We start from the raw sequence: 27,796 nt of genomic DNA, 5'->3' as shown, positions 1-27,796 counted from the left end.
CTGGCAAGATCTGGCCTGCGGCCCTTCAGGGGTCAGCATGACTTGTGTGGGTCAGAAAGCCTCAGCCCCAAACCCGGTCTCAGAGGCTAAGAACCCTCTCCAGGAGGATGATCCATATAACAGCTCTCAAATAGGCCCCCAAATAATTCTTCACAAACACTTAACAGTTCAGGCCGGGCACGGAAGCTCACGCCTGTAATCCCAGCACTTTGGGCAGCCGAGGTGGGCACATCACTTGAGGTCAGGAATTTGAGACCAGCCTGGCCAACATGGTGAAGTCCTGTCTCTACTAAAAATAGAAAAATTAGGCCAAGCATGGTGGCTCATGCCTACAATCCCAGCACTTTGGGAGGCCGAGGTGGGCGGATTGCCTGAGGTCAGGAGTTCGAGACCAGCCTGGCCAACATGGTGAAACCCTGTCTCTACTAAAAATACAAAAATTAGCCCACTGTGGTGGTAGGGGCCTGTAATCCCAGCTACTTGCGAGGCTGAGGCAGGAGAATTTCTTGAACCCAGGAGGTGGAGGTTGCAGTGAGCCAAGATTGCGCCATTGCACTGCAGTCTGGGCAATTGAGTGAGATTCCATCTCAAAAAAAAAAAAACAAAAAACAAAACACACACACACACACCCACACACACACACACACACACACACACAGAAAAATTAGCTGGGTATGGTGGCAGGTGCCCATAGTCCCAGCTACTTGGGAGGCTGAGGCAGGGGAATCGCTTGAACCTGGGAGGCAGAGGTTGCAGTGAGCCGAGATCGCACCAACGCACTCCAGCCTGGGCGACAGAGCAAGACTCCGTCTCAAGAAAAAAATAAGAAATAACAAAGAACAGAAGACAACATGACCCCACAAGTGAACCAGAGGGAAAGACAGGAACAGACCATTGGAGACTTTAGGGGTGGCTAGTGATACCAGAGGCTAAAATAATCATGTGCCCTACCACGCACGCAGCCATGGTGGCCCGGGCCCTGCCACGCACGCAGCCATAGTGGGCTGGCTAAGCTGCAGGTTGTGCCTGAGCTCACAGACACGAGGAAGAAGGGTGACCGCATCCTGGACAGCCCGGCTCGAGGCTGCTCTTCAGCCCTAGCCCCTGGGGTCCCGCGGCGGCAGCGGGGGCAGTGGTGGGGGAGCAGGCATGGCACCCGGAGCACTGGAGCCCAATGCAGGGTGACCCCTTCCCCCCAGCTCCAAATCCAGCATCCCTCCCCGGTGCCTAGCCCTCGCCAGGCTGCTGGCCCCATCGCTGGGAAGGAGTGGTTTGACCCCTCACCACTGAGAGGAGTAAGGTGTACTTCCTTGTCAAGCACGACTCCGAGCGGCACTTCTTCCACACCGCGCAGCTGCCTATGCCTGGCAGGGGCCTCCTGCGGCCAGAAGGTCCCCTGCATCCCCAACCACACCTGGCACAACACCATGGCTGAGGTGCGCTTCCAGCTGCAGCACCAGCCCACACACCTCCTCGGCACCACTACCAGCCACCCCAAGCCCGTCTATACCAGCTACCCCAAGCCCGTCTATACCAGCTACCCCAAGCCCGTCTATACCAGCTACCCCAAGACCGTCTATACCAGCTACCCCAAGACCGTCTATACCACCACCCTGGATTACAACTCGGCAAGATGCTGGGGAGGTTTCTGTTAGGGTGGAGCTGGAAGCCACCAAGTTCCTGGGTAGAGATGACCTTTCAGATGGATGCTGACCCAGCAGGCTGGGCTGAGCTGGGACCAGCTCTTCCACTGCCCTGCTCCAAGCCTGCTCTGGTCAAGGTGGGCAATGCTGCCCTTCATGTACTTCCAGCCCCGGAGGAGCTGAACCTAGAGATACCTGGAAACCCAGCTTAGGGAAGTAAAAAAAAAATCACTGCATCTCATAATTATTGAGATATTTTTTAATTTTCAAGCTTTTTTTTTTTGAGACAGAGTCTTGCTCTGTCATCCATGCTGGAGAGCAGTGGCACGATTTTGGCTCACTGCAAACTCTGTCTCCCAGCTTCAAGTGATTCTTGTGCCTTAGGCTCCCGAGTAGCTCGGATTATAGGCAGATGCTGCCACCACTCCTGGTTAATTTTTGTATTTTTAGTAGAGATGGGATTTTGTGATGTTGGCCAGGCTGGTCTCAAACTCCTGGCCTCAAGTGATCTGCCCACCTCAGCCTCCCAAAGTGCTGGGATTCCAGGCGGGAGCCACCCACACTTGGCTCAAGCTGGGGTTTTTTTTTTTTTTTTTGAGGCGAAGTCTTGCTCTTGTCCCCCAGGCTGGAGTGCAATGGCGCGATCTCGGCTCACTGCAACCTCTGCCTCCCAGGTTCAAGCCATTCTCCTGCCTCAGCCTCCCAAGTAGCTGGGATTACAGGTGCCTGCCACCATGCCTGGCTAATTTTTTATTTTTAGTAAAGATGGGGTTTCACCATGTTGGCCAGGCTGGTCTCAAACTCCTGACCTCACGTGATCTGCCCACCTCCACCTCCCAAAGTGCTGGGATTACAGGCGTGAGCCACTGCGCCTGGCCAGCTCGAGCTGTTTTTAAGAGGATATATCCTGGTTTGCTGCTCTGTAGTTTCCCCAAAGTCTCAATTTGATGAGAAAATAGAAAGACCACTAGAACGGAAAAATAAAAAATAAAAATTAGATTTCATCAAACTGGAAACCTTTGCTTTCCAAAAGATAACCATTAAGAAAGTAAAATAGCAAGCCAGAGGATCGGAAATTATTCACAACACATATCGGAGGAAGGACTCACACCTAGACCTGGGAATAATGCTAAGACCAGGCTAGGTGTGGCGGCTCCCGCCACCTGTAATCCTGGCACTCTGCGAGGTGGAGGCAGGTGAATCACTTGAGACCAGGACTCCGAGACCAGCCTGGGCAACACAGCGAGACCCAGTCTCTACAAAAAAAACCTTTTCTTTAAATTAGCAGAGCATAGTGATGCATGCCTGTAGTCCCAGCTACTCAGGAGACCCAGGTGGGAGGCTCGCTTGAGCCCAGGAGTTTGAGGTTGCAGTGAGCTATGATCGCACCACTGCACTCCAAGCCTGTGCAAGAAAGATCCTGACTCAAAAAAAAAGACAAGATTTCCAAGACCCAGTTTTTTAAATAGGCAAAATAATTAAGTAGGCCCTTCCCAAAGACGCCACCCAAATGGCCAAGAGCAGACAAAAAGGTGTCGTGCCTCTGGCACCAGGGAAGTGCAAGTTACTACAAAACGAAAACAAAAAAATCAAATGGATTTAATTGTCTTTTTGTTACTGATTTCCTCCTCAATTGCACTCTGGCCAAAGAATGTGATTTGTATTATTTACCTACATATCATATATTTATACATTACATTATCATCTGCGAATTACTGACATTTGCTTTGGGTCCTAGGACCTCGTCCATTTTTAAAAGATTCCATGCGTGCTTAAGAATGTTTTCTCTAATGGGCATAAGTAGACCAAGTTTTTAACTGTATTATCCCATTCTTTCATATTCTTCATCAATGATCTAAGCCTCTATCAAAAGAACCTAAAACAAGGACAGCAAATTGAACACAAAATAGGTAGAAGAAAGGAAATTCATAAGAAAAGAGCAAAAGTCAATGAAAAAGAAAACAACAGAAAAAAAAAATCAATGGACCCAAAAGTAGGTTTCTTTGGGGAAAATATCTGTAAAAATGATAAACTCTTAGCTAGTCTGATCAGGGGGAAAAGAAAACACAAATGGCCCAGAGCAGGAATGAGAATGGACATCACTGCACAGAGGATACTGTGAATGATTTATGTAAATTGTTTTGATAACTTAGATGAAATTCTGTGACAAACCTATCTTTAAAAAAATGACAAAGGAAGAAACAGAAAATCCAAAAGCCTCATGTCTTTTTTTTGAGACAGAACCTCGCTCTGTTGCCCAGGCTGGAGTGCAGTGGTGTGATCTCAGCTCACTGCAACCTCCACCTCCTGAGTTCAAGTGATTCTCCTGCCTCAGCCTCCAGAGTAGCTGGGATTACAGGCATGCACCACCACACCCTGCTAATTTTTATATTTTTAATGGAGACGGGGTTTCACCATGTTGACTAGGTTGGTCTCAAACTCCTGACCTCAGGTGATCCATCCACCTTGGCCTCCCAAAGTGCTGGGATTACAAGCGTGAGCCACCATGCCAGGCCTCATGTCTATTTTTAAAAATCAAGTTCTTAATGAAAAACCTAAGCAAAAAGAAAATGGCAGGCATAGATGGCTTCACCCATCACATCTCTATGAAACAAATAATGCCAATCCTATACAAACTATGGCAGAACTTGTTTCAGGAGGCCCACTTAATGCAATATCAAACCATGACAGACACATCACATGAGAAGACAATGAACATCCGAGCCCAGTGTCCCTCATGAGCATTCCTACTCAGGAGGTCCTTAGCCCGGTATGAGCAAATCTCATCTGGCCATGCAGAGAAAAGGCCAATGCACCACGGCCACAGGGACTTACCTGGAAATGCCAGGTCATCTTGGCATATGAAAGTCAGCGTAATTCACTACAGTAATGCGGTAAGGAAGTGACCTCATGAGCATCTCACTAGATGCAGGAAAGGCAGCTGACCACATCCAACACGGATTCAGGAAAAGCCCTCAGCAAATGAGGAAGCTCTTCCGCCTGTAAGTGCACCAGTGCAAACCCAACACTGAGCCGGGAGAGACCGAGCCCATGTTCACCGAGACTGGGAATAAGATAAGCAAGCGCCGGCTCACCTCGCCAGTGCAGTGAGAAGCCGAGGCACAGACTGACAAGGGGAAGCAAAGCCACTGTCAGACAGAGGACACGCGTGTGCACACGGAAACCCCGCGAGTCCACAGAAACACTGCCATGGCCAAGGCGGGAGTTTAGGGCACAGGATTAAAGCACCATGCACAGGTGACAAATGAAATAACAATACACAGTCCTCAATAGCATATCGAACACCTAGGACTAGATCTAAAGGAAAACATGCCAGACACATGCACAGAAAACTCCAGGCCATTGTTGGGAGAAGTTGAAGATGAACTCAATACCTGGAGTCACACATGGGAGTCAACGCGTGGACACTGGAGACTGTTGAGACGCCGACTGGAGTCACACACGGCAGTCAACGCGTGGACACTGGAGACTGTTGAGACGCCGACTGGAGTCACACACGGCAGTCAACGCGTGGACACTGGAGACTGTTAAGACGCCGATTCTTCCCAACATGTATTCAAGACATTCAGAAAAGGTATTCAAAAATGCGTTCAAGGGAATTGCTATTGAAATTCCAGAAGGCATGTTTTTTTGGTAGAAATTGAGACACTCATTGTAAAACATATATGGAAACACCAAGGACATAAACAGCCACAAGAATCTTTAAAAAGAAGAGTTGGAAAATGCACATCACCTCGATTCAGGGTTTATTATAAACCCAACTGTAGCCAAGACAGTGTGGCGGCCGGGCACCATGGCTCACACCTACAACCTGTAATCCCAGTAGTTTGGGAGGCTAAGACAGGAGCATCACTTGAGCCCAGATCAAGACCCGCCTGGGCAACATAGTAAAACCCCGTCTCTACAAAAAAAATAAAAATAAAAAAAATAAAATCAGCCGGGTGTGGTGACACACGCCTGTGGTCCCAGCTACTACTCAGGAGACTGAGGCGAGAGGATTGCTGGAGTATGGGAGGTCGAGGGTGCAGTGAGCTGAGATCACGCTACTGCACTCCAGCCTGAGGGACAGAGCAAGACCTTGTCTAAAGTGTGGCAACGGCAACAGCATAAGGACAAACAGAAACAGACCCACACAGGTAGGTCAGTTGATTTCTGACAAAGGCGCCAAATTAGGAGAAAAAAGCCTATGCAGCAAATAATCTGAAAGTTAAGGGAGAAATGGATCCTGACTGCAACCCACACTGGAAACGTACACTCCTGAGTAGGGACTGGATACACACGCGGAACACACCCACACAACAGGCCGCCACGCGGCAATCAGGAGTCTGCCACTGATCCACGCAAAAGCCTGGGTGAATCTCAGATGCTGAGCGAATGTAAGCAGATACACGCAGACATACACAGACGCACGCAAAGACACAGACTGCCCAGAGCCATGCACGTGGAACCCATGGCAGGCGGGAGGTAGGGAGCTGCGGTGGTAGGAGTCAGAATGGGTACCCCTGTGGGACTGGCTCTGCGGAGTGGAGGGCATCACCTACGTCCTTCGTGAGTGCGCACCATGACCAGACACACCCATGGAACTAACACTGGGTATCTGGGCTTTTTGTGTAACTGCCTCCCCTCAACACCATGGTCTCCCACATACAAAAGAGGCCATTATACAGTAAGACACGCTACTCCGCAATTACACACCACAAAACGCCAGCCAGGCTGTCCATAATTAAAAATACCAAGCACCAAGTCTCAGCAATCCACTAGTGTTCTCCTTCCACCCGGCTGGGAGAAAGAAACATAGTCCAATCACTTTGGAATCATCTCTATACTTGGACAACACACTTCATAAGATCCATTAGGTGCTCCTAGAGTTGGCCCCCACCCCCACCCCCACACGAGTGTTCACCACAGCTATTTCCAAGTGAGTGTTATTACCCCAGAAAGGAAGCAACTCAAATATCCACCCACAATAAAGTGCATTAAAATCAGAGCACAGGACAGTCATGCAATGGAATACTATACAGCAATGAAAAGGAACACGCTTCTGCTAGATGACAGGGCTGAGTCTCACCAACACACTGAGTACCTTAAGGCTCTCAGGATAATGGGAAAAAAAAGAACCAGAATCCACCCCCCGCCCCACCAGCCACACACACACAAGTCCACATAGGAACAGGCACCCACATGCTGTACCCTGGGGCCCTTCCAACCCTGATGCACCAACTCCCGACATGCTGCCTCTAGCCTTGACCTTTCTCAGAAATGATAGCTTAGCGGATGTTTGGCAGATCTCAACAGTCAAGCCAAGATCCAGCTGTAGTCAAAACACAATACGCCTGGTGGAGCCTCTTCCAGGTTCAAACACGGGAACCACGCTTGGAACCGGACCCGGATCCGAGCCTCTTCCAGGCTCAGACACGGGAAGGGAACCATGCCTGGAGCCGGACCCGAGCCTCTTCCAGGCTCAGACACGGGAAGGGAACCACGCTCGGAGCCGGACCCGAGCCTCTTCCAGGCTCAGACACGGGAACATGCTCGGAGCCGGACCTGAGCAACCACCAGTCCATCAGCTATGGTCAGAGGAAGGCCTTCATGGCTGTCTCTCCCCCGTGAGATGGGGCATTTACACAGCACACTTAGGGACACAGAGGCCCTGCAGGTTTGGTGAGGTCTCCCGAGGTCCCTGAGCTGCAGAGGTGAGAGTTGAAAGACGCTGCCCCCAGGCCACAGTCTCTGACTGTCCACAGAACCACGCACTCCACATCTTCCCCTCAAACTCAACCCAAGCGCTCTTGGCTTTAAATCAGGCCGGGCCGTCTCACGGGAAAAGGAGGTTGGCTGCAAAGACCCACGGGGCCCAGAGGGGAAGCTGGCTATGATGCGATCCCTTCACGAGCACTGGCTCCGGCCCCAGCCACCAGGACACTTAGTGACCAGCCAACAAGCGGGTGGTTTAAATACTGCACTCTATTTTTTAAGGACTCTGTGCATAGTATTTCCGGTGGCAGATGTGTAAGATTTTTTATGTAAATCGTGTTGTTTTAGCAGAGGACTATCAGACCTGACAGCCGCTGGACATCGAGGTCCTCACTGGGGTGGTGACTGCCACGCTGATGCTGAGTGGAAGCCAAGCCCCTTCAGTCAGAGCTGGGCCGATCTCAGACCCAAATGCTACCACCACCAAGCCCTGTGTCGCGACAGCAGCGGCTGCAGTCACCAGAAACAATCCTTCCTGCCTCGACACCCGTGCCAGCCCCAGCCACCCTGACGGCGGGCCGTCCATGGAAATGCCACGGCCAAGAGCCCAGGTCCTTCACGCTGGCCTCTTCCCTGCCGGGCTGGGCTCCCCAATGCCTTCAGAGTTCGTTCTGCGGAGCTCTGGAGATCCTGCTGGACAGGTCCTGCAGATGCTTCTTCACCTGTGGACAGAAATGTCTCATCAGCTGGGGACAGCGCGCCTCGAGGCCAGCTCTGTGAGCTCAGCCTCACGTCAGGAGACGCGCGATCCAAAAGGAAAAGGCGCAAGCCCTGCACATCTGACTTTCCAATTCCACACCCATCCAGAAATGCTCAAATCACAAAAGCAGCTCAGTGCTAACTAGAAAATCCCACCAAAGAACGCTAAGAGCCACCAGCCAGGAGCAGTTCATGCTGAAGTGGAAAGCTCAGGGTCTCTGTGATAGGCCCATGGTGTTATTTATTTACTTACTGAAAGGGTCTCGCTCTGTCACCCAGGCTGGAGTGCAGTGGCATGATCTCAGCTCACTGCAACCTCTGCCTCCCAGGCTCAAGTGATCCTCCCACCTCAGCCTCCCATGTACTTAGGACTACAGGTGCCCACTGCCACGCCCGGCTAATTTTTTCTATTTTTGGTAGAGATGGGGTTCTACCACGTTGCCCAGGCTGGTCTCGAACTCCTGAGCTCAGATGATCCACCCACCTCAGCCTCCCAAAGTGCTGGGATTACAGGTGTGAGCCACTGTGCCCAGCCCCACAGTGTTATTTTTAAAAGTAATGACCAGAGAGACTGGGACAGAGCGCTGGGAAAGGCGCCTTCCTCCTCAGGGCCTGGGAGGGAAGGAGAGGGACCTCCAGCTCCTCACATCACAACAGCCCAGAGCATCCCCACAGATACCACCCCAGTGGCAGCAGGTGCTGCGTCAGCCCAGCCTGGGCCGGGGTCACTGTAGCTCTCCCTGGATTCTCACAAAACCCTGCTCGTGGGCACCACCTCCCTCTCCACATAGGAGCCCGTGGCTCAGGGTGAATAACTCACCGAAGGTCCCTTCTCTCAGCGGCTCTGACCTCTGCCCCAACGGTGCGGGTGCCTCAGGCAGTGCCACACGGCTTTCTTAACCAACACCGAGCTTTGCCGTGGTCAGGTGAAGCTAGGTGCACGCTAGCATTCCATCCCCGCGTCTCGTGGGAGCGCCCTGCAAACCCCACATGGTGGTGCTCACCCTGGACCTGAGCTCCTGCCCACGGGCAAGGGCCGCAGGCTGCTCTCCTGCACATTCTGCCAGGCAGACCCGCACCACCCTCTCCTATCAGAACTTCTACCTTCATTTACTTTTTAGGCCTTTCCTATTTTTGAATCGGTAACACATGCCTGCAGTTCAAAGTTTAAAGGGCACAGATGGGGCTCCTGAGCCCCAGCTCCCTCCAGAAAGAACTTGGCATGAGCTTCCAAGGTTTTCTGTGCCTCTGTGGCAAGGCCGTGCGCTGGCTTCGGCTTCTCCTGGGCTCTGCCCCTCCTCCCCTCACATCCCAGGGGCTGTGGGGAAGGGGGCTCGCCTGTCTCAAGGGCTGGAGAGTGCCCTGACTCATGGGCTGGCTGTGGGTATCCAGGTCACGCCCCATCCTGGTCACAGGAGGACGAGGCAGTGGCCTGCCGGGGCCTGCGCTCACACCTGAGGGTCGGGGGACTGCACTACAAGCCCGGGGGGCTCCCCTAGCATGGCTGCTGTGGCCTTCAGTGCCCCACACACTTGTGGCCCTGGGGTTCAACTCGGACAGGGAAGACAACAGCGTGGGGCCCACACCCCATCTACAGGAAGCCCTGAGCTGCATGTGGGCGGCCTCATCTTTGCTGCAGGGGAACTGTGGCCTCCCCGGTCCTGGAACCCGTGCGCACCGTGTAGCCCAGCTCCTTGGTCCGCCCCTCCAGCAGGGCGTGCTTCTCGCGGCTGCGGCTCACACGCTCGCCGTCGCCCACGCTCTCTGCGTGCCTCAGCTTCTCGTGCGCAATCTCCAGCTGCTTCTGGTAGTGGTTGTGCTTCTCGATTTTGGCTTCGAAGTGCTTGAGCTCCTCCTGGAACAAGGTTTCCATAGGTGAGTGTTCCCTCCCCGTGCTCGCCACGCCATCTTGTGGTCCCAGGTGAACTGCAAGGACGCCAAGGGATGGTGCCATACCCGGGGCAGGACAGGCCTTGCGGTGACATGGGCAATGAGGGGGCGGCAGCTGGGAGGCCATCACACTAGCAACGGGTCCCAGCCCGCGCCTCCTCGGCAGCCCTAAGCTGACCCCTTCCCTGTCTCTGCAAATGGCACCCCCGCCCCCCGAATCTGGGGGGCCTCCAGCTCGTTCCCAGCCAGACCCCATGTCCAGGGGCTGTGCTTCTGTGGTGGCTGCCTCTGCACCCTGCCCCCAGCCTGCCTGGGTTCCACTGCTGCTGGACTGCAGCTCTGTCCCTGCTCCTGTAGGTGCCCTGCCCTGCCTTGACCCCACGCTCCAGACCCAGGGCCCTCCACGTGGCCCCACCTGCCAAGCCCCATGCACATGCCTGCGGCCAGCTAAGGTGCCCCAGCCCCAGAGGGAAGCTCCTGACCCCTTTCTGGGGGAGGTGCTAAGGGCCCTTCCTGGGGCCAGTAAAGTCCCAAGTCCTATGAGGGCAGGACCACACCCACCTCCCTCCCAACAGACACCAGCTATAGGGACCCTGGGTGAACTCACGGCCAGATACCATACCCAAGGCTGCCCACCCAGGACCCCCGCTGGACTCCCCACTCCTCACAGCCCTGCTGGGTGCTCACCGAGCTGATGAATTCTCCACCCTCAGAATGATCTGGCACTCCACACGCCCCAGGAGCCCCTGCCACCTGAGGTGGTCTCCTTCCCTCCCTGGGCCTCCATCTCAGGAAGCGGTGACACCCCTAAACGATCCCGGTAGTGTCCTTGGTCCCCTCCCCCCAGGCTGTGGCTGGGTCCCGACCAACTGTTGACCATCCACAGTACCCGCACCAAGGCCACGCTCAGACGTGGACACGGACAAAAGAACCAAAGCCCCTCCCTCCAGAGCCTGGCCCCGCCCCTGAAACACGAGTTCCCACGCAGATGAGGAGGAAAACGCAAGCAGGTTCACCAAGTGGTTAAGGAAGAAACTGCGAGAATCTTGAGAGAGAGAGCTCGGAGGAGAGGGCTGCGTTTCCTTACCCGGAAACTGCAAGAGAATCTTCACCACAGGAGAGAGCTAGAAGGAGAGGGCCGTGTTTCCTTACCCGGAATGCCTCCAGCTCCTTGTCCGTGAGGTTGGCAGACTGCGCCAGGTCCCACAGGTCAATCACCCTGGGCTCCTCGAACTCTGCAGGGGAGGAGCAAGAGTGGCCTCAGCAGCACCCGGGGTGCACACCACAGCCAGCCCCGCGGCAACCACGCTGAGTGTGTGTGGAGCCTATGAGGGTTTGCAGGCGCGACCTGCATGTGTGTGAAACACGGGTGCGTGCACTCAAAGTCTCGTGGGGCACAGAGCGCATCTGCTCAGTAGCTCACATGACCTCGCTGAAATGTGGCTTCTCTGTCCCCTTGGCCAAACAACTGCTTCTCCTTTGTGTCCAGAAACACCTGCCTCCATCAGAGCCTGGGAAGCGCCACAGCCCGCCCTGGCTGCCTCTGAAGCAGGAGGCAGAGGATGGACGTGGCCTGTGTGCAGAGGCTGCTCAGGACCTCGGGTGGGGGCGCCTGCAAGTTCAGCCAGGTCCAGACGCAGGCACAGGCTGTTTCCCTTTGGTCCTGCTCAGGGTCTCCAGCAGGATGTGGTGTTCGTGAAAGTCAAACATTCGGGCTCCTGGGAGGAGCCAAACAAACCAAGACGGCTCCTGGACCCTGGTGCTCACGAAGGGATGCAGTGAGAGACTCCGGGGCCATCACCACTCTCCATTCAGGAGCGAGTAGTCCAGAGCCGCCTGCCCATGGAGCCCCGCAACAGTGGCCTCTGCTGACCCCTTCCTGCTCAGGACCCTGAGGACCCTGGGCTGGAGGGGCTTGCTGGAAGGCCCAGGCAGACCCGCAAGAGAACTGCAGGAGCCGCTGGACACAACTGCCTTGGGGACAGCCCGAGGTGGGAAGAGGAGTGTGTGGGGCTGAGTCGCCCTTTCCTGCATGGACTATAGCCAGGCTCATCCGGGTCTCTCCAGCACAGGCACTCAGCAAACTGCATCGCAGGCCTACAAGGTGGTCCAGCCCCCAACACTACGGCCAAAAGCCTACAGCTGACACAGTCACCAGCACCAGGTCAGGCTAAGGGAGCCTGGGTTTGGGGGTGGGTGGTGAGGGGTCTTGCCCAAGGGCACTCAGGTGACAGCAGCACAGCCAACCAAGGGGACCTGGACCCGCGTGGACACATTTGACTGCTGTGCTGGAGGCTGCCTCTGGCCAGACCATCCTGGAGACGAGGCGGTGGCTCTGCCTGGCACCGGGGACAGAGACCAGCCCTGCTGTCTTATCACCATGAGGGCACAGATGCCATCTCCTGGCGGCTGCTGCCTCCTCGAGCCTAGAGCAGTGCCTGGTGTGCAGCTGGTGCTCAGTGTGCACGTGGAGGATGAGGTACAGAATCGGAAGCTGTGTGAGTGAGGCCAGCAGGCTTCTGGTAAACCCTGCACAAGGCTCTGGCCCGGGTCCGGGGCAAGAAGCAGTGGTGCAGAGCCTGGCCACTGAGGGCCTGCAGTGGAGGGAGATGAGCTGCTGAGATGGAGCCACAAGCTCTGTGGCCTCAGCGGGCGTCCTGCCCCTGCCGGGCTGAAGGGGACTGATGGACGGTGTGGGTGGCATGAGATGGAGACAGAGCTGTGTTTGACAAGTGGTCTCTGTTCTTGGCCAACAGCAGCATGGGAGGGGCCGTGCTGCTGAGGCTGGGGAGACGCTGGGAAGGGCTGCTCCCAGGCCCGCTACCGCCACTGCCCTCCGCTAGTCTCCAGGTACAAGGCTGGGGACGGCGAGTGACCTTCATGGAACAGCTCCTGGGAGCGAGGCCTGTGACCACCCCTGGGTAGACTGAGCGCGCCGAGGGTCTCCGCTGCGTCCACAGGCCCAGGTTCCCGTCACTACAAGCACCTGCCTGCTTGTCCCCAAAACACAACCAGAGACGGCCCCACCCTCGGGAACCAACAGTCCCGGCGGGCACTCACCGGCCTCAGTGCTGTAGCCCTGGTGGCTGACCCTGCGCAGGCGGTCCAGGCCCTGGTTGATGCTGCGTAGCTTCTCCTTCAGCTCCGTGTGCCTGCTGTGCAGGACGTTGCCCTTGATGTCGCTCAGGTCCGAGGGGCTAATGACGTTCTCGTGGATTTCTGTAAAACCGAAGGCAGGACGCCATGAGGCTGGGAGTCCTCGCCCTGCCTGCCCAGACCACTGTCTATAACGCCCACTGCTGGGGAGCTCAAATTCGCTCTCATTTCTGGGCTGAAAATGTCCCCCTTCCGCGGTCCTGCAGTGCCGCAGAAACGACCGTTGGCACAGCTTCCTTTCCAGGTGAGACAGGCGAGACGCCGGGACACACGCACCAAGTGGTGCCTGGAGGTGACAGCTGGGGCACCAGGTCCCCTGGGGGCTGACTCTGGACCCCTGCCCTGCCCCCTCTCTGCTGGGTCACCCTCCATTTTACTCCAGCTTTGTGGGGTGGGAAAGTCACACATTTGGGGAGGGTCACGAGTCCAGAATGAAGGACCCATCAGTGAAGCTCAGGTCTGACAAAGGCAGCAGCTGTGCCCATGGTGGGGGCAGGCGCCAGTGGGACTTGGTTCATCCAATGCAGGCGGGCGACTCCCAGAGCCAGCCCTGCCTGCACAGCAACCTCCCCACTCACAAGTCCGGTGGAACCCTGGGAGAGGGCGTCTGGTGCCGCCCCCCTGCCCCTGCCGTGTTCCCGAGGGGAGCCGAGGCTGCCCACTGAGCACAACGAGCCTCAGGTGCAGGAGGGGTGGGGGGCAGGAGGGGGTGGGGGCAGGGGGCACCTTCGGTCCTGCTCAGGGTCTCCAGCAGGACGTTGTACTCGTGAACTTTCTCTTTGTGATGCAGGAACTCCCGCCAGAGCTTGTCCAGTTCTTCGCTGGAGAATTTCCCAGAGGTCTTCGCCTAAGAGGGAAACAAGGCCTGGAGTGAACCCGCCGCGGGCTCGTGTGGCCAGGGCCGCTCTTCAGCCGACCACTCCTCATGGCCAGGCAGGCCCTTGCCTACGTGAGTGCCGGGCCAGGTTCTTGGCCTCACAAAGGGCAGGAAAACAAAAAACAAACCGGAGAAGAGCTGCCGGCAGGCAACCACCCTTCTCCTGGACGTGTCCAGGCTCAACGGGGGATGGCTACCGAGCTGGCTGGGGTGGGGAGCAGAAGATCCCAAAGAGGGGGACAGGGCAGCAGCCCAGTGACCCTGGGCTTGCCTGGCTCTCCCAGCTGCAGGTGGTGAGGACAGCAAGGCCACCTTCCTAGGGGGACCTCTGCCAGCCCCTCATTGTCATCCCACCTGCCTCCCGGTTGTGGGGTGATGTGGCTCACACACGTCCAGGGAGGCCACACAGGGCCCTCTCTCCCTCTCAGCCCCCTTCTACCAACTCCATCTCTCCTGGCCAAGGACAATGAGCTGTGACTGGGCTAGTACAAGAAGTCTAACTGTTGACCCCAAATCAATGTGATCCAGAGAAACTGTTCTGGAGCAGGAGCCGCTGGAAATGGGGGAGCTGCGGCAGGTAAACACCCTGCCACGGCCCACCAGGCCCTGCTGGGTCCCAGCGCCTGGCCCCGCACCAGGCCCCCGCACCCTTCCCAGGCACAGGGTGAAAGGCCAGCCCCACACACGAGGGCACCCTTCTAATCACAGAGGCACGTCCACGGCACCACTCACTACACTAAAAATCCGACACGGAGTAAAGAACGCAGCCCATGCTACGTCACCGTCCCTAACCACACGTGACCTGAGCTGAAGGTCTGACAGCTGCAGGCCAAACAGAGCTCCTTTACTCAAAGAGCAAGGAATCTTCTAAACAGAAAAGCTGAAAAGATTCACAGAACGACAGTGGAATGGCTTCCTTAGGAAGCCACCGTCTTCCTGAGACTTTCCCAAACCCCGGCTCCCATGCAGAGCAGAGACTGCCCCTCACAGCCCCCGCCTTAACACTCAGCGTAATGGCACCAATTCTGCAAGGTATGCAAACAATCGAAGAGTACCTTGTGCCACAGCTTTTCCAGCCTGGGGTCATCCAGCCCGTCTTCCTGGGTGCCACTGAGGGAGTTGCTGGTCACCTGCCGAGCGTCCTTCTTCCCGTCCAGACCATACTTGGCCAAGATGACTAGGAGAGAGGGGAGGTTCTATTTGATATGGTTTCCTGTGAAAAACAGTCAACTGCCAACACATCTGGGTTGCCACGGTGGGTGAGACAGGTTTGCCTCTCATTTTCCAGTAGTTTCCTTTCACCCGTTTCCTGGATGACCACTGGAGATCTGGGGAGAACAAGAATATAAACAAGCGTGGGGTCTGTGGTCTCCCAGCGCTTAGGAAAGGGTCTGGCGACTCACGGGACACCCCCAGGACCTCCCTCTTTCCTACCAGGGACACACCGGCTGGAGTCCTCCATCAAGCTGTGTCCCCATGAGACGCAGCTGTCGGAAGCAGCTGGTGGGCTGGGCTGTAAGAGTGGTTACCGATTGGCCCGTCTTTAGCGACCAGCTGCACAGATTTTCAAGAACAAAATTTGCAGCCTCACCTGCTACCATAGGGCAAAAACTCTTAAGGACCACAGGACAGAGGCCACCTGCAGACTGTGCAGGGTGGCAGGGCTTTCTGACAGCACACATCTTATATTTATTGGGAGGAAAAACAGTTTCTAAAGGAAAAACGTCAGTGTCAGCAGCTTCTAACAAAAAGTTACTGGTAGCAGCCAGGAGGAATAATTAGTCTGCAGTGTGCTGTGGCCCAGCCACTCGGGGAGCCCTCTAGGATCTGCCCACGTGGTGCTCCCCTAGCCCCGCTTCCCTAGGGGGGACTCGGCATCTGTGGGCTGTGTCTGTCACCACACGCTGCCACCAACATAATATGAAAGCAGGCGCTCGACGCGGGCCCTGGTGCCGACAGGACTCAGCTGCAGACAAGTCTTGCACTTGGGATGTGAGAGCAGAGCCTAGGGGCTGGCCTCGCCCTCCGGCAGTAGCTCTCCCCAGGCCCCAGTTCCCACTTCCAAGTCCTGTGCTGTGGCTCTGTGTGTCAGGCCCTCTACTAAGTCCCCTGGAATCCGGGGCCCATGCAACCCCACCCGCCTCCTTAGCTGGCGGTGGGCTTGCCTGCCGGCCCTTTCCTGGGGGCTGGGGGAATTCTCCCAGGGCCCCGCCTCCCACAGAATGGGGTCCTGCCTTCCCCTCCGGGCTGAGAGGGCCCCGAGTAGGCCTCTCCCAAGATGCTGGGCTCGGAGCCTCCCTTCGCCTCACACTTCCCCTCACCCCGGGACCTCTTCACCCAGATGGTGACTCCTGGACCCCAGCGCCTCCTCTGGGCCTTCACCTTCACCCGTGACCCTACTGGACAGAACTACTCCCAGCGGGGCCTCCACATGCTCTGGGCTCAGCAGGCCCCCCCCCTGCACCTCTCCCAAAGGTCCATCCTCTGTCACTGCCAGCCCTGGGGACTGTCCCTGCTCCAGGGACACCCCGAAAGCCTCAGGCCTCCTTTCTCATCGACACCACCCTGGCCTCTGATCCCTCCTGTCTCATTCTGTCTGGAAGCCTGGGCCATGGGGGTCTCAAGGCCACACACAGCATGTGCTTCTCGTGTTCCAGCCTGGAAGTGCTTGTGATCTTCCTAAGCGTGAAAAAACAGCCTGTGGTCTTGTCCCTAAGGAAAGCCGTCTCTCCTGACAGCAGTCAAGAGCTGCTGGCGCTGGGCACGGGTCCCGTAGATGCACGCTTCAAAGCTCAACCACATGCTGGGCCTGTCTTCCATGGCAGGGAATTTATACCTGAAATAACTATTTTAGGCCGGGCGCGGTGGCTCATGCCTGTGATCCAGGCACTTTGGGAGGCCAAGGCAGGAGGGCCGTCTGAACCCAGGTGTTCAAGACCAGCCAGGGCAGCAAAGTGAGACCCCATCTTTTAAAATAAATAAATAATTAAACAAATAATACTGGCTGTGGGGGATGAGAAAATAAATGAAATAAATACATACAAAAATACACAAACTTTTTAAAAAAGTGGCCTGGATGCCTCCTGGCCTTAGAAAGCCAGTGCCAGGCCTGCCTGTGAAGGCCGTCCTGCCCAGACCCCCAAGTCCAGCCACTGCTCAGCAGCACTGAGGTCACAACCCCAGGCTGTGCACCCCTGAGCCTGAGAGGAGGAGAGGGGGAGACAGGGAGGCTGGGCCATATCCTGGGGCTCTGAGGCTAGCCTGGCTCGAGCCTTCCTAGTTGGAGCCAAAAGCTCTGAGCCAGAGCCCAAAGTGGCTGGTCAGACCCCATCAAAAGGCAGAGTGCCCAAGGCTGCGATCAGCAGCAGGGACTATGGAAGGTTCTGGATTCTGGAGGTGCTGGGTTCTGCATGGAATGGAGTCACAGAGCACTGAAGCTGGAGGCGGCCTCAGGAGCACCGAGCCCTTAGAGCTCCTGGGGAGGATGAACACGGCCCCACACTCCCTGCCTGGGGAGGACGGACGCCATCCCACACCCCCTGCCTGGGGAGGACGGAGGTGGCCCCACTCCCCCTGCCTGGGGAGGACAGACGCCGCCCCACACCCCCTGCCTGGGGAGGACAGATGCCACCCCACACCCCCAGCCTGGGGAGGACGGAGGTGGCCCCACACCCCCTGCCTGGGGAGGATGGATGCCACCCCACACCCCCTGCCTGGGGAGGACGGACGCCGCCCCACACTCCCTGCCTGGGGAGGATGGACGCCGCCCCACACTCCCTGCATGGGGAGTGAAGTGGCCCTGGGGGCGCAGTGAGGGTGAGGACAGGAGCGAACCCCAGAGCAGAGCAGGGCAGGGCAGAGTGGAGCGTGGCCCGTCTGTCTCAGGGTGGACCTCAGCATGGAGGGTGCCAAGGGCAGGCACACTTGGCTATGGCTGGTCCCCCAGGTATGGTATCAGACTTGATAATGGCACGGGGGACCTTGGGGGTCCAGGGGCCACACCCAGAAGATGGCGGGCAACCAGCCAGGACGAGCCTCTCTCCTGAGTGTGGGCACGGTCTGCTTCTGGGACGCCAGCTCCTAGAGTCCCACTAAGTTTTCTGCCAGGTCACTAGGCAATGGCAGAAAACAAGACAGCTCCACTTGGGCCACAGACCTGGACACTCTGCAAGGACACTGCCTGGCGTGCAGGAGGGAGCTGGTTCTTAGCCCACTTCTGTGCCCCCTGCAAGCTGCTCTGTCTCCTCCAGGCCCCGAATGCTGCCCTGCTGCATAGCCAGTCCCTTCTTCCTGGGGGCACCTCCAGGACAGGCTCTTTCTTGGCCCTTGGGAATGGCCCACTAGACATGCTGGTGGGGATGCAACCATCCAGAATTGTTTCAGCCATGTCTCTGTTCCCCAGGCAGTCCCTACCGCCATGTCTTGGCTTACGTCCCACCCAGACTCTTGAACATGGTGGCATAAACCAGCAAAAATGAAGCCAGCCCTCTGTCTTTAACCCGGGCGCAGCCACATGACATGTCTGCTGATGCCTGCCAATGGGAGAAGAGGGGTGGCTGGGAACAGACCACCTGCTCAGGAGTCAGAAAACCCTGGCTCCAAATTTTTGCTGCACTACTCAGCTCTGCAATGCCAGACAAATCACCCTCTCTGAGCCTGTCAAATGGGACGACAACGAGTTTTGAGGAGTAGGTGTTAGAGCATCAGGCCTAACGAAGGAACTCCGTAGACACCTCCTCTCCTTACCAGAGACAACCCAGGCGCTGCAATGCCTGAGGCCATCAGCACGTGTGAAAAGCAGGGCTACAGCAGACTCCAGACATGGCCAGGGCTCTGGGGCCACCCTCACGACAGCAACAAGTGCGATGGCAGCCACCCCCACCCCCACCCCAGTGGGGAGTATCCCACTTGGTTCACACCACTGTCCTGTGAGACAGGAGGAGGAAATGGAGGTGGGGGGCAGGGGACTATGCCGGGGGCCCAGGTCACACAGGGAGCAGCGGGGGAGGGGATTGGGGAAGGGGAGCCTGGGGTCAGGCCCAGGGGCAGCAGTTGGGTGGAGGCGCAGCAGCTCCTAGGGCTGCTACACATAGCTGACAGCAGGCAGCTGAGCACTCGACTCTCCGGAGCAGCCCCAACCCCAGTCCCACGGGCCCACCTGGTGTGCGTCCTCTGCCTGCCAGTGCCCTGCTGATGGGCCCGTGGTGAGGGAGGATGGTGGAGGAGAAGGGTCCAAAAGGAACAGTCGCAACTCTGTCATTTAAAACCCTCCTGGCTCTGAGGACACACCTGTCTTCCGTATGCTGGTACCAAGCAGGTGACTGTCCTGCCTCTTCTTGAATACCCACAGGGACGAGGGCTCACTAAGTGCATCACAACCAAGTGTCCATTCTGACAACATCTGGAGTATGTCCCCAAAACTTCAAGATGCTAGGGGAGACTGCTTCCTCCTCTGGGTGACAGAGCCTCCTGCTGTCCTCCGGCCCCTTCCTGCACCCAGTGCCCCTGCCTTGGCCCTCCCTCTGGCGTGCCAATGGCACCTGTGACAGCAAACCGAGACCACGGCCAAGGGCGCATCTGTGCTCAGAGGAGAGCCCCCCGCAGGCTGTGCCCAATGGGCCCCTTGGCCAAGAGCCAAGGAGTCAGAGGCGTAGCCCACAGCACTGAGGCGAGCAGCCACCATCCCTCATGAGGGTTAGCCTTGCCAACCTCTGAAGCCTGTGGCCACCTCCCTCATGAGGGTGAGCCCCCAACCCAAATCCTAAGCTTTCTGGGCACTCAGGATGCTCAGGGGAAAGGCTCATTTTGGATATCCAGATTAAGCATAATGCATATATTCCCAAATCCAAAAACAAAATCCGATATCCAAAACACTGCCGCTCTCAAGCATTTAGGAAGAGGGATACTCGACCTGCATTAGGAAAGAAACAAATGTACCATTGAGGTTGCGTATGAGTCTCGCTTCCTTCTCCCCATCTTCGTCCAAGCCATCAAGCTTTAGTTTCTTCCAGGCGAGTTCGTCCCTCTCCTGTATCTTCAGATCAGTGTGGAGCTCGGCCAGCCTCACGGGAGGAAGATGCAGCTGCGAACGAAGGGGAGGAGCCTGTGAGCCACGAGCAGGACGGACCAGGACACAGCGGGAAACTGACCTTGGAAGAGGCTGGCCACCGGGAGGTTCTGGGAGACCAGGAAGAGGTGGAGTCAGGGTCACTGTCCGCAGGATTCAAACCCCACAGGTTTAGACAAGAACTCAACATGGACACCATTCTCTAGGCCTGTCTGTATACACGATCTGGAAACCCCAAGTCCATCGGGGGCTCCCCACCAGCAGCGGCTGCTCATTCCTGTCCGGCTGTAACAGGACACCCCACCCTAGCACCTGAGGACAGCCATCGGGCACTCGGATAAACAGAGCAGGAAGAAGATACCCACTGCATTACCATTGCAGATACACATTGCAAGGACACAGACACCTAGAAGCTCTTTTTTAAAAAAAATCACTGTAATCTCAGATCTGCCCCATCTTCATTTCCCAAAGACCCTCAGTCACCACCTCTCAAGTGTACCATGATCCGAACTGTCTTGCTGAGACGGTTCTTACACAGCCCCAGATCCTTCTGGAGCAGGAATCTGTCACCCTCTCACTTACCTGCTGGCGTAGACCACACAGGCAGCGCCCCGGAATGAGCTGCTGCACTGGGGCTGAGGAACTTCCCCGCCCCACCCTCATCCCTCTCCGCAGGGCAGGCCACGCTTCCTTCATCCCACCCCTGCCCTCCCAGCTCTGGGACCCTGGGTGAGAGAAGGGAGAAAGTGAGGTGACCGCTGGGCACACTGCTTTTTGGTTGCAAAGACAGGATTTAGGCCAAGAGTGTCCCCACGTCAGAATGACTGGGCCAGAATGCCAGGCGGCCGAGGCAAGCAGCAGAATGAAACCCACCGGCCAGCTCTCATCAACTTTGGCCTCAGGGCTGGCCCGGCCGCTAAGAGGCGTGTGCTGGGGCAGGCGAGCCCTTCAGGGAAGCGAAGGCTCTTCCGTGCAGAGCAGAGTGGCCCAGCTGTGTGAACCACAACGTGTCATGAGGTGGGACCAGGGTTCACGGAGACAGGGTGCTGTCCCTGGCTAACTGGGGAGGCTGCACCGCATGCCTGTCGTGACGCCAGCGCATTAAAGGCTCTGTGGAGTCCTGCAGCAAAGGAAGTGCTCGGCACTGTGCAGTGCAGATCCCCAAATCTCTCAGCTCTCAGGAGGGTCCCCCTCCCTGAGCACCTGCATTCTCACATTCCCCCGGGGCTGGTCCTCACGAGCTGCCCGTGGCTCTAGGAGGGAACCCCAGCTCCTGCCTCTGAGCTCCAAGTGCCCATCACCTAACGCCTGCCTCTGATTATGTGTGTTTCAATATGGAGTCTGTTTCCCCTTAGAGATTTGAAATATTAATCTTTTATCTATATTTCATTAGCTATTTTCTAACATAAATACAACACAAGCTAGTATCCAAAGTATGTGTGTTATATTTCAATAAAGTTTATGTAAAACAGTGAACATCCCCAGGAAGCGTCAAGAGCCGGCTGCCTTCCCAGTGTCCCGCAGCCCACGCCGCCTTGTGGCCCACACTGCCTTGCAGCCCGAGACCTCAGGAGGCCCAGCCCTCAGGTCCGCGCCACGCAGGGGCACACATTTCTTTCAAGACTCACGCGAAGCCAATTCTGTGTGTTTGGCACACCCCACACTCCGGAACCTCCTCGCCTCACTCTGCCTGTATCTAGACTGACCCCATCCTGCTCCCTGCAGCTCAGTCTGTGTTGGGCCTGGGAGGAAGGAGACCCCTAACCACAGGCCCTGTCTCCAGCTGGGTGCTGGGGCTGTCAGCTCCGCCCTCTCTCCTCTCAGAAGCCCAGCCTGACTATCCGCGGCTGCCCTAGCCACACAGGCCCCACCCTCCAGGAGTTTAAAATTTAGTTAGGGACGAATTCAGATTACTGAGCCAAGATCCCCAGTGGTAAACAGATAGCAAACGTTAGGCACAAAATGAATGGCAGGGCCTAGGGCAGAGGAAAGCTTCTAATTCTCTAGAAGGTTCTCTAACCCTTGGTGGGTGGTCCCAGGGCAGTGTTTTGTCTGGGCCCTCCTGGTAGATGCTCTGCGCTCCCATCTCTGCAGGGGCTGCTTTCCAGGATTGTCCCGACCTGAAAACCCTTTCCCTGGCAGCCTTTGACACACCCCTACCTGCGTGCCTCTTCTCCAGCCAGCCCCATCCACCCAGCCCCTTCTCCCCAGAGCTCCACCCCGTGCCCCTCTGTGCCCTGGACTCTCACCTGCGGCGTCCACTGGAAGGCCCTAGGAGACCTGAGGTCTGATCTGAGCATTCCCAGCAGGAGGACCCAGGACAATGAGGCACCTGAGTGACGCTGAACTCTCAGGAGGGGCAGTCTGTGCCTCAGGAGGAGGGGGAGCCCACACCTGCCTATCTTGTTTGTGACCCAAACTCCTGGAGGAACAGGTCTGCTTCCATCTCTACTTCCCCGTGGCTGCTGCTACCCTGTAGGCGCCTTACTTACCGCGCTGCACTGCCCGGGAGGGTCTGAGATGCGAGGCCCACAGTGATGGTCCGAGCCAGAAGCAGCACCCTGGGGCAGGCAATCCAGGCCCATGCTCTCAAGTGTGTGCTGGCCTTGAGGGGCCCCAGGTCTGCCCTCTTTGGCTGCAGGGGAGAGGACGCAGGTGTCCCATGACTGCCCATGGGCTGCCCGCTGGAAAGCAGAGCTGAAGACCCAGGGCTGCTGAAGTCCTGGGCCCGTCCTGGCAGGCTCACAGCCAGGCACCAACCCCTGTAACTTGCGGTCCTCACTGGCTTCCTGTCTGCCTCCCTAGGGTGCTGGGAGAATCAAGGGCAGGTGCTCCGTGGGCTGTAAAATCTGCAACCCACATGGGAAAGTCATTTTCTCCCTCTGATTCCCCAACTCTCAGGCAACAGGGTGTCTAAATTTCACACCGCTTGTCTCACAAAAGCCAGCTCCCTTTCCCCTGATGTGTGGCTGCCAGTGCTCAGCGCGGAAGGGGCCAGCCTGGCAGCACCACCACAGAAAGCAGCCCCAGCTCTGCACAGAGGAAGACCAGCAGGTCACGTGCAGACCCCAGACCCCACGTCTGGATTCTTTTACCTCTCTCAAGTTAAATGTTAACGCATCAAGTTAGAAGTACCCTGTGGAGACCAACTGCAGAAAAGAACCTGTCAAACATGAAGCAGCGAGGCAAATCATCAACAGCCAGGGTATACATGCAGGCAAGAAAGCTGGTTCAGCTGATCAAATGACGCCGGTCCTGTGTCCTCAGACACAAGCAGAGCCGACCGTGTCCTCCTGACCAGACCCAAGGGCCCAGCACTGCTCGGGACCTCAGCAGTGGCCCTTCCCCACACAGCACCACCCGCGTGCCAGCAGAGCTTTCTGGAACTTTCCAATAACCTGCTGCTGCTTCTCAACGCCCCAGGAAACCCAGGCCAGGGTCCACAGCTACACCACTGGTGTCAACCTGCACACACAGCACAGTTCAGGCTGGGCAGGTTCCAATGCCACCAGGACCGCCAATGGACCACCTCTTCAGAGGGCACGTGCCATTCTCCCAGCACTCACCTGAGTGCCCGCGCCAGACTGCAAGGCACCCACCATGAGGAGCAGGCTGTGGCGGTGACCAAGGCTTCCTGGCACGCTGTACCTGTCTCACCACGGCAGGTGGCATGCACTGTCCCAGCCCAGCCACTGTGCCCCAGCTCCTTCCACCTGAGCTCCATGGACAAGGGCACAGCCATACCCACCTTGAGCTGCTGTGAGGTCATGCATTGGCCTGGCGAGTCCTAGGTGCCCATGGAGGCCACTGGCTGGCCCATCCTCAGAGGCCCTTCTCAAGCCAGGGGGGATGCTTGAGAGCTGGGGTGGGGCTATGAGGGCTCCTCTCCGCAGATCTCAGTTTCCACTCGTCAGACCTCTGAGAACAAGATGCTTCACACACTCTCATTGCAGTCACCATTCATGTCAGAACTAAGGACCGTCTGCGTGTGGTGCCTCCTGGGATTACACCTGTAATCCCAACACTTTAGGAGGCAGAGGCGGGAGGATCACTTGAGCCCAGGAGTTCGAGACCAGCCTGGCCAACATGGTGAAACCCCATCTCTACTAAAAATATAAAAATTAGCCGGGCATGGTGGTGCATGCCTGTAATCCCAGCTACTCAGGAGGCTGAGGCACGAGAATCACTCGAACCTGGGAGGCGGAGGTTGCAGTGAGCCGAGATCACGCCACTGCACCCCAGCCTGGGCGACAGAGTGAGACTCTGTCTCAAAAAAAAAAAACAAAAAAACAAAAAACCAAAAAAACTAAGGACCTATGGCCAAGGACTCCGAGCTCATGGCACCATGCAGCCCAGGCCAAGAGGTACACGAGTGTGTCCCTGAGCGCCGCAGCTGGACCATGCAGACCCTGGAGCTTACTCCACAGCATCAACACAACACACAGAGCTCTGAAGAGGCAGAGTCCTCAGAAGGCGTCTGTGAGCACAAGGGCTCTGCATGGCCTCCGACCTCCAAAGCTCCAGGGACAGCCTCTGCTCAGGAGTCTTGCAACACAGTGGAGCCCGCCTGTGAAAGAGGAACTGGGAGAGTCACAGAAAGTCAAGATTCAAGTTGCTGGAGAGGATGAAGCAGCACCCCCCGGCCGGGTCTTGCCTGATGAAAGCGGGTCTCAGCATCTTCTTGGCAGCAACCTCAACGCAGGTCTCACAGCCCATCAAAGGCAAAGGTTTCCTGAAATGCTCCCTTCACCCTATGCCTACTGACACACTACACAATCCTATATGCCAGGATGTGGCTTTACATGCAGAAAACAGGGACACGATGTTTTCATGAAGCAAACCAAAGAAAGGACAAGACCATCCTGGCTGCTGAGCGCAGGTCGCAGGAGGCTGAGAGCAGTGGCTGCAGAGCCGGGCAGGACGTGCTTCTCTGAAAAAGCAGCCCTCACCTCAGCTATCTTCCAGGGGGCGATCCAAGACCCCGTCTCCGTCTGATACCTACCTAGAGCGGCGAGTCAGGTGGGGTAAGAAGCCGACTGGAGTGACTGTTTGCACGAACAATTCTCTGCCCCTACGTTCGAACTGACTGTGGCTCCTCCTGCCTCCTGACCACCCTGGGCCCTGGCACGCTCGGCAGCAAGAGCCACAGCACAAAGACCACCCGGGATGCGCTACCGCCACTGAGAACCTCAAAAAGACCCGGACGGGTCTGACGCCTGCACACTTGGCTCCAGGATAGAACACCCTCACAGCACCGCCACCCTCCAAGCTTCTGTTATCTGGAAGGAAAATCAAGACGAATGGGCTCTGCAGGCCTGCCTGCCATAGTACCAGGCTCTCTGGAAGGGGGGAAGACACACAAAATCCCCCAAAACACTCTCACCCTCGAAGAATTTCACGTTCTGTTCAGCAAAAAAGACTTGCCCACACAACTAGAACTTCAGGACTTAAAGGGACCAGAAAGATCATCTAGTCCAAGGCTCAGTCCAAAGTGGAGGTGAGCAGCTTGCCCTACCATGGTGCCCAGTGAACCTCAGGGAGGTTCAGGAGACATGACCCGACCCAAGACTGAAACTGGTCAGGCGAGCACCCAGCACCAGGGGACAGTGCAGGGGCAGCCCGAGGGTAGCTGGACCAGTGCAGGGGCAGCCTGAGGGCAGGCGTATTGCTGCAGGGGGCCTGGGCTGACAAAGACAGAGGACCAGCTGGAGGTGGCTGGAGGTAAGGTGGAGCGCACCAGGGCGGCCCTGCAGAGCAGGTGGAAGACTTGGGCCAGCACCCAAAAGTAAAGGGAGCCGCTGGGGTTCCTGGGCCCGAGTGCACTTCCTCAGCGCCACCCCCAATTGGTCAGGGAGTCTATTTCGGGCTCCCCATTCCTCATGGGGAGGGGGGACTCCACCCACTCAACAGATGCCCAGTGCAGTGGGCACGGGGAGGCAGCACTGCATCCCGGCTGCTCCTGGTCACACCTGTTCCCTGCTGCTGGGAGGCCATCAACACATCCAAACCCAGCCGTGTCCCCAGCCCCTCCAGAATCCCTTCCTCCAAGAAGCCGCCCTGCCGCTCCAGCCCAGAGCGTTCTCCCACCTCCGCAGGCTGAACATTACGCATGGGGCTTGACTGCTGGTCCCAGGAGCAATTCAGGAAGGCCCTGTGGAGCTGATGCCCAGGCGTCAATCCCCATCCCCACGCAGTCTTATAACCGTCTATCTGTCCCCCACCTGTTTCTCCTCTCCCTTTTCGTTCCAAAAGTTCCTTCTTATTCTGCAAATCATTTACTTTCCCTCTCAAAGACTCAGGAATGCTTAAAACTGGACTATTGAGACAGAGATCTAATCTGACTCCTGCATTTGAGATGAGATAATGAGGCCCAGATGGTCGGCATAGTTCGAAAACACCCATTTCAGGTGTTTTCAGGAACACCTAACAAATGAAGCAACCGTATCTTAATGAAGAGAGCAGCTGGCCCAGGGTCACGCACCAATTAGGAAGCTGTTGTCCCGGGGAGCCCCACCGGCCGAGCCACCTTGGGGGTGCCCTTTCCCCTCGGGGCCTCCGTACCCTCATCTCTCAAATGAAGGAGAGGTCAGGTGAGCGCCCTGTTAAGACTGACTTTCAGCATTCCCAAGGTCGCGTTTTATGTGCTCTAAACCGATCCCATCTCCTCACCTCCTCATTTCTCGCTCAAATGAACAAGCACGGGCTTGCTACTGGGATTCCTTCTGTCCCTGGACACGTCTTTCTACCCAACATTTTGTTTTTCTTGTTCCCCCACATAGGGAGATAAGGTTGAGGGAACAGGCAAAGGCTCGGGAGGCAGGAGACCTGTGATCTAGCCTGGTTCTGTCCCTACGCTCGGGTCAGCAGGCCGCCCAGGCTGGGGAGGGCGACACTGACCCTCGGGGTGCCGGCCGCCACCTGCTTCACACGGCGTCGTCGCCGGCACGGGTACCTTTCCTGCTGCAGAAGGGGTCGGGGCGCCCCACCTGACACTTGGGGGAGGCTGTGCCAAGGACAGGGCGCGTGAGGCACAGGTGCCCCGGCTGCGCCCCCCTCCGCGTCCGACCCCTGGGCCCCGCTCCAACGACCCCAACCACGGCCCCCCGCCCCCAGGCCCCGCGCCCCCGCCCCCAGGCCCCGCTCCACCGCCCGCGGGCCGCGCTCACCCGCTGGGCCTTCTCCCACAGCTGGTTCAACTTCTCCATGCGGAACTCCTCTCTGGACTCGCGTTTCGGGGACGGCTTGGGCTGGTTCTTCTCCCGCGAGTACTTGCCGCTGTGGCTCGCCGCGGGCCAGGGCCAGAGGAAGAGCAGCAGCAGTAGCAGCGCCGGGAGCCTGAAACGACCTGACCCTCCGCGGCGCCATCTTCTCTGCGATTGGCGCTGCGCGGAGAGAACCTAGCCTGCCGATGCCCCGCCCACTACCCCGCCCCCACCCACCGCGCGGTCTCCTGGGAATTGTAGTTCCTCCGTGAGCGACCGGCAGCGGCGAGGCCGCCTGCGGACTCCAGCGCCTAGGAAGCCCTGCGCAGGCGCAAGCGTTTCCCAGGCAACCACGCCGCGGCCCGAGGCTGCAGACTCTGGCAGGGGATACAACTGGAGAATGAGGGTGACCGGGCGGGAGCAGGGATCAGGCCTCACCCAGAGCCCGGAGCCTGGTGCCCGCACGACTCGAGGCCTCTTTCCCTCT

At 57.1% G+C, this 27,796-nt stretch overlaps 1 long non-coding RNA gene and 1 pseudogene across 1 annotated transcript; both read right to left on the bottom strand.

Annotated features, from left to right (window-relative positions):
- Positions 1 to 160: 160 nt before the first annotated feature.
- Positions 161 to 5,032, bottom strand: LOC134757959 (uncharacterized). The gene is made up of 2 exons (XR_010132643.1): positions 4,479 to 5,032; positions 161 to 2,610 (listed from the first exon to the last, which is right to left on the bottom strand). It is a non-coding gene; the product is annotated as an uncharacterized lncRNA (long non-coding RNA).
- Positions 5,033 to 7,610: 2,578 nt separating this feature from the next.
- LOC129530227 (alpha-2-macroglobulin receptor-associated protein-like) lies at positions 7,611 to 27,472 on the bottom strand (annotated as a pseudogene).
- Positions 27,473 to 27,796: the final 324 nt, after the last annotated feature.

Source organism: Gorilla gorilla, chromosome Y (assembly GCF_029281585.2).
Source record: "Gorilla gorilla gorilla isolate KB3781 chromosome Y, NHGRI_mGorGor1-v2.1_pri, whole genome shotgun sequence".
In the NCBI taxonomy this organism is placed as follows: Eukaryota; Metazoa; Chordata; class Mammalia; order Primates; family Hominidae; genus Gorilla; species Gorilla gorilla.
The sequence above is the reverse complement of the archived record's forward strand: the minus strand, read 5'-3'. Positions and strand labels throughout refer to the sequence as shown.